Source organism: Sphaeramia orbicularis, chromosome 17, assembly GCF_902148855.1.
Source record: "Sphaeramia orbicularis chromosome 17, fSphaOr1.1, whole genome shotgun sequence".
NCBI lineage: Eukaryota > Metazoa > Chordata > Actinopteri > Kurtiformes > Apogonidae > Sphaeramia > Sphaeramia orbicularis.
The window spans coordinates 15,866,492-15,873,705 of NC_043973.1; the positions used below are offsets into that span (position 1 = coordinate 15,866,492).

General features: G+C 33.8%; 1 long non-coding RNA gene across 1 annotated transcript; it reads left to right on the forward strand.

Annotated features, from left to right (window-relative positions):
* The first annotated feature begins 5,284 nt into the window (after positions 1 to 5,284).
* Positions 5,285 to 6,729, forward strand: LOC115437817 (uncharacterized). Its single transcript, XR_003937985.1, has 2 exons — positions 5,285 to 5,375; positions 6,427 to 6,729. It is a non-coding gene; the product is annotated as an uncharacterized LOC115437817 (long non-coding RNA).
* Positions 6,730 to 7,214: the final 485 nt, after the last annotated feature.

Consider the following 7,214-nt stretch of genomic DNA (forward strand, 5'->3'; position numbering starts at 1 on the left):
ACTGATCTAAAATATTGAATAACTTTGATCCATTAATTCTATCAATAGATGAAAATAATTGGTGTAAAATGCAGTTTGTCATCTTTTCATCATCAGCAGATATGACTCATCTGAACATTCAAAGGCTCCCTTGTAAAAATGGAAACACTATTTACTGAAGTAAATCATCCCAAAAACAGGTAATATACTTGTTTTATTTGCTCAGTTAATGATATATTTTGCTGAAAAAGTCACTTTGAGTTCAACTTTGTTTTGAATTTACTCCGAGCTTTTACGAAAATCTTCCAAATGAGTGAGTTAAATACAGAAAAAGACCAGGTTTTCACTGACAAATGCATAGAATAATAGTATAAATTGGTGATAAATTGCACAGAAAAGGTTAAATGTACAGAAAAATTCATTTGGAGTTCATCACAAAAATAGTTCCAGGTTTTTTAAGGGTTAAGATTTCTTGAAATAAGATTTTCTAGATCTATTGTCTAAAAATAAGTTCTAATATCTCACTGAAAAGTTCCTCTTTAGGTGATTATGTCTTATTTTAAGTGTGATGACATATTTTGACTAGAAATGAGAAAAATACACTTGGTAAGATTTGGATTTTTTCCAGTGAAGGCATCAACTGATCTAAAATATTGAATAACTTTGATCCATTAATTCTATCAATAGATGGAAATAATTGGTGTAAAATGCAGTTTGTCATCTTTTCATCATCAGCAGATATGACTCATCTGAACATTCAAAGGCTCCCTTGTAAAAATGGAAACACTATTTACTGAAGTAAATCATCCCAAAAACAGGTAATATACTTGTTTTATTTGCTCAGTTAATGATATATTTTGCTGAAAAAGTCACTTTGAGTTCAACTTTGTTTTGAATTTACTCCGAGCTTTTACGAAAATCTTCCAAATGAGTGAGTTAAATACAGAAAAAGACCAGGTTTTCACTGACAAATGCATAGAATAATAGTATAAATTGGTGATAAATTGCACAGGAAAGGTTAAATGTACAGAAAAATTCATTTGGAGTTCATCACAAAAATAGTTCCAGGTTTTTTAAGGGTAAAGATTTCTTGAAGTAAGATTTTCCAGATCTATTATCTAAAAATAAGTTCTAATATCTCACTGAAAAGTTCCTCTTTAGGTGATTATGTCTTATTTTAAGTGTGATGAGATATTTTGACTAGAAATGAGAAAAATACACTTGGTAAGATTTGGATTTTTTCCAGTGAAGGCATCAACTGATCTAAAATATTGAATAACTTTGATCCATTAATTCTATCAATACATGGAAATAATTGGTGTAAAATGCAGTTTGTCATCTTTTCATCATCAGCAGATATGACTCATCTGAACATTCAGAGGCTCCGGAGTAAACATGAAAACACCATTTTACTGAAGTAAATCATCCCAAAAACAGGTAATATACTTGTTTTATTTGCTCAGTTAATGATATATTTTGCTGAAAAAGTCACTTTGAGTTCAACTTTGTTTTGAATTTACTCCGAGCTCTTACGAAAATCTTCCAAATGAGTGAGTTGAATACAGAAAAAGACCAGGTTTTCACTGACAAATGCATAGAATAATAGTATAAATTGGTGATAAATTGCACAGAAAAATTCATTTGGAGTTCATCACAAAAATAGTTCCAGGTTTTTTAAGGGTAAAGATTTCTTGAAATAAGATTTTCCAGATCTATTGTCTAAAAATAAGTTCTAATATCTCACTGAAAAGTTCCTCTTTAGGTGATTATGTCTTATTTTAAGTGTGATGACATATTTTGACTAGAAATGAGAAAAATACACTTTTTTCCCAGTTTTTGGTCGCTGGCTGCTGTTTAAGTTTTGAAGGGTTAATCCAAGCTGTCCAGTAAACCTGAACTCCCTTTAAAACAGAAAGTACTTCTAGAAATCAGCCTCCAACAGTTTGGAACATAAACAGCTGCGTCTTATCCCCACCACTATCTGTGTGACCTTCTACAGCATATAAACACAACTAAAGCAAAACAAAAACCTTTCTGCTCTGCATTACAACGGGTCACTGAGATACGAACATGCTGTCTGCAAAACATTTCCACAGTTTCTCACATTGTCAGAGTCAAAAGTTTACATACATTAACTCGACTGTTTTTTTACACGGCCTCCAAAGTGACATCATGATGGAAAGTTCAGATGGAGTATTTGTTATTCCTGAGAGCTGAACTTTACTTGGTATCATGAGGAAATTGACATCAGGGGCCACATACAGTCCAATTTGATATAATAACCTATAAATAATGAGTACAATTTTTTTCTTGTTGCTTTAGTTGAAAAAGTAAAGTGTAATTTTAACAGTATTCCGCCTCAGATTATCATTTCCACATGTGCATTCCAACTTACAGATCACAGTGGATCTGCAAATGCACAAAATGTTTAGTAACAGGCAGAATATTGTTAAAATTGCAATTATTTGTCTTGAGAAATTTCAGGTTGTTTGAGTTATTCACATTGTTTTTTGTAAAAGGATAGCTTGTAAATTGTCATTTTCATCATGTAATTTTGGTTTAGTTTTTTTTTTTAAACCTATTTTATTGAGTTTTTCAGTCACAGGTTACATGTATATGGAGGACTGAACCTGCCATATTGAGAAATAAATACACAAATATAAAAATGGCTTGATAAGTTCATTTCCGTACCATTTATTTATCTATTTTGACCTTATTTATATTTTTCCTTATTTAATTTTTATCCCTGCAATTATTTCTGTGTTGTTTTCCATTTACATTTTCTTCAATATTCCCCCTTTTGCATTTTCTTCCTCTATTTATTTCTACTTCACTTATTTATTTCTGTATGGAGTATGAAGAAAATGTAAATAGAAAGCAATGCATAAATACATAGAGGAAGAAAATGCAAAAGGGGGAATAGTGAAGAAGTAAATATGACTGAATAAAAAAATGACAATAAATTAATAAGATGTCAGATAAAAATAAAATATAGAAATAAACAAGAAAAGAGACAAATGAAATGTAAATAGAAAGCAACGCAGAAATAAATGCAGGGATAAAAATCAAATAAGGAAAAATATAAATAAGGGTAAAATAGATAAGTAAATGGTACGGAAATGAACTTATCAAGCCATTTTTATATTTCTGTATATGTTTTTCAGTATGCCAGGTTCTGTCCTCTATACATGTATACCATATGTCCCAAAAAATTTACAATCGGATTTTCCACATTGATAACTTTCAAAATAATTAACCTAAATGCTATTTCAGGGTATGAAACTATAAGTTGTTACCTACATCTAAGCGTCTTTAAGTACTTACAAAAACGCTATATAAAACTGATGTATTATTATTATTACATCTTGCAGAAAACCTCATTTAATTTGGTTCAGTGGTCACGGAGAAATGTGGCTCTTTGTAAAACGTCATGGGTTTGTTTCTTTAAGGTTTGGCGCTAGGATGCTCTTGGCATCCATGTGAATGAAAATATTTTGCTCACAACAGACAGGGCAGTTAACAAATGAATTCAAATTCTGTGCATGACGTTATACCAATGGTGTGTACTCATGTGAGGTTTTGGTGTTGAAAAATGTTTTGATCTCTCTATTACCATTTTGTAGGGATGTCCGATATTGGCTTTTTTGCCAAAAACCGATATGCCGATATTGTCCAACACTTAATTCCCGATTCCAATATCTACCGATACCACTGCCGATATATGTGGGATATTAAACTAATTTTAGGTAACATCACATATCTCCTGTCATGGAATTAACACATCATGCCTAATTTTATTGTGATGCCCCATTGGATGCATTCTCAAATGCAACAAGGCTTTCAAAATGTAAACTCTGTCTGTGCAAAGAATACATACTTCAACTTAAGTTGTGGAAAAAATGCCATATTTATTTCTTTTCTCTCCCTCCCTCCATGAGTCTTTTACAGTGTGGCAACTCTACTGTACAATTTTGAAAACTGCACATTTCTTTCAGCTACAAACAATGCGTCATTTACGCGTTGGTAAATGCCGGCGAAATCAAGGCATTATTTTATCTGTTTTAATGATAGACAAAAAACCGATAATGATATTCACCGATATTACATTTTTATGCCAATATCGGGCCGATAATATCGGTGGGCCGATATTATCGGACATCCCTACCATTTTGTATTTGTTCCCTAAGAAGTTAACATCTGTTGACAAGTATTTCACGTTGATTCTTACCTATCCAGTTCTTAAACTGCAAATTCGGTATGGTTAGTCAGCAACTAACGCCAGCTCAGAGAGCATTCATTATGTTAATAGTAATTTAATATCTTTCTTTAACCAAAAGCACTTGAGGGGTAGGATTAACCCTTTCATGCATGAATTATGAGAGCATTATTATAAGTGTTTTTATTCCTCCAGGCACTAAAAAACAAAGTGATTTAATTTATTTTATGAACCTATTTTAGACTTAAACTTAGACAGACTTTATGGTCATTCAGATGTACAAGTGTATACAGAACAAAATGTTGCTGCATTTGCTCACTACAATATAAAGTAACAGAATAAAAATAGTGAATATAGACAGTAAAAATGTAAGATGTGTACACACTGGAATACAGGCTGTGCAAAAGGCAAAAAAAAAAAAAAACAGTGCGTTTTTCATGGAGTTGCAAAACTGTCCACTGAGCTGGACACCATGCATTTAATTTTTGAAGCAAAGAAACATATTTAGTGATAAACAGTGTGAAAACTATGAAATAAAAACATTTTTAATGCAGCTAGTCTGATGTTTTCTCATATTTTAACTAACACTAATGCTAGTCATTACTCACTTCATGGAAATAATATGCAAAAAAACCCAACTTTTTGCTTGAACCTTTTTGTTTGGTTACAGTCTAATAACAACAACAAGCAATTGGTTTACGCTCGAACATGTTAGTGCAGATCAGGTTTATGAAGAACAACAAATTTACAGTAATTGTTTGAATGTCACTATATTATAGGATGGTGCATGAGTGTCCACTGTGTTGGCTGATATGGAACTAAAACAACAAAACCCATGAATAAACAAGAGAACAGCTGGAGAAGAACTGTCCACTGAAGTGGCCACTATGCATGAAAGGGTTAAATAAGTTTATAATTCTTCCTACTCTTTTTCGACCATGCAAAATTCAGACTTGCATGTACTTGAAGATAGATTCTGTTCATTTAAAAGTTATTTTGTTTTTATCTTAATTTGCTTTGTTTTATTTTATTTTGTTTCTTTGCATGTACGAAAATAAATAATTAAATAAATACATAAATTCATTTTTGTGCCTTACCAACATTTGCAAAACTCACAAATCTGCTTCCTTTTGGATGTAATTCATTATTCATTTCGTTAGTTGAAAATGAAAAGAAACAAGTGTTCAGAGAACACAAACCTCCGCCAAGCACCCCGAACGGTGTGGATGTGTGGATCGACTATTTCTTTTTAAATTAAACAGTTTCAAGGTTGTTCCATACAGCAGAAAAAGTTGAAGCTTGGTACCAGTCATGTGTATGTCAAATTATATTCAATTCCAATCAATATTTGTTGAGTTATAATGAAAAATGTGTTGTAAATGGGATTTTCAATGTTAAACTGACATGTCCACAGAATCCACATTCCACAGTGGATGTGGACAGTTTTGTGCCAGATACAAGATATTGTTATAAGCTACGGGTGGATCAAATTGGAGGCTAATCGGAGTCGTTTTGAATTTTTTATGAATTTTCCAAAATTGCTCAATGATGAGAGATAGGAAAATTTGAGATTTTGTGACTTTGTTGTGACCTTGAACTTTGGCCTACTTGGCCCAAAATTTAATGGGTTGGTCCCAGGGCCTAGGCCTATCTGTGGGTACAATTTGGTAAAGATGGTTGGAATAGTTTTCCCGTAAAGTTGCTAACAACCTAGAAGCACTCGGTGAGCACAGACCTCCGCCAAGGCAGATCAGCGCCCCGGATTCGGATGAAAATTTCAGGAAATGTTGATACTGGCACAAGGAAGAAATGATTAAATTTTGGTGGTGATCGGGTGTGTGTGTGTATGTGGGGGGGGGGGGGGGGGTCTGATCCTTGGCGGAGGTCTATGCTGTCTTTTCTAGAAAAGCACTCATAGAGCGCAGACCTCCGCCAAGGCCAATCAGTGGGCCCCCGTGGCCCCCCCACCCCCCAATCACCACCCCGATCACCACCAAAATTTAATCATTTGTTTCTTGTGCCAGCATCAACATTTCCTGAAATTTTCATTCAAATCCGTCCTTAACTTTTTGAGTTATCCTGCACACAAACAGACAGACAGACAAACAAACCAACACCGACTAAAACATAACCTCCTTGGTGGGGGTAACAAACAAACAAACAAACAAACAAACAAACAAACAAACACACAAACACACACAGCAAAGTGATCACAATACCTCCTGGTGCAGTCACTTTTTCAAAAGAGATATTTTTGTGCGAGAACACAATGAACAGCTTTGTATTTGTAAGGCGTGAACACAAAGGACAACACGTCTCCTTACAAAACTTGGAGGGAAGGGACTTCTGACATGTTTTACAAAGATCCCCATTTCTCCATGACCACTGAAGCAAATCGAATGGGTTTTTCTGCAACATGTAGGTAATAAGTTCTAGTTTCATGCCTTGAAATTGCATTTTGATTGATTCTCTACTTTTAAAGTTATCATTGCAAAAAGTGCGATTGTAATTTTTTGGGGGGACATACGGTACAACACACCTTTGTATATGAAAAGATATGAAGTCAGTAACTTAAGTGACAGCAATATATAAAAGCAAAATAAAACGTCAACAAATAACAAAACAGACAACAAGCAAACAGTGCCTCGACATTAAAGAATACAATTATACGGCCCTATGTAGGTCAGTCAACATAAACACGGTCCATGTCAGCGTTTAAGGGGCCTCATTACGCACATAATCTCTGGCTCCTATATGTTCTAAAGCACAGGTGTCAAACATGTGGCCCTGGGGCCAAATCCGGCCCGCCTAAGAGTCCAGTCTGGCCCTTGGGATGAATTTGTGAAATGCAAAAATTCCACTAAGATATTAACAATCCTTTTAGTTCAGGTTCCACATTCAGACCAATTCAATCTCAAGTGGGCAGGACCAGTAAAATACTATCATAATAACATAGAAATAATGACAACTCCAAATATTTCTCTTTGTGAATGTAAATATTTTTATGTATTTACACTAA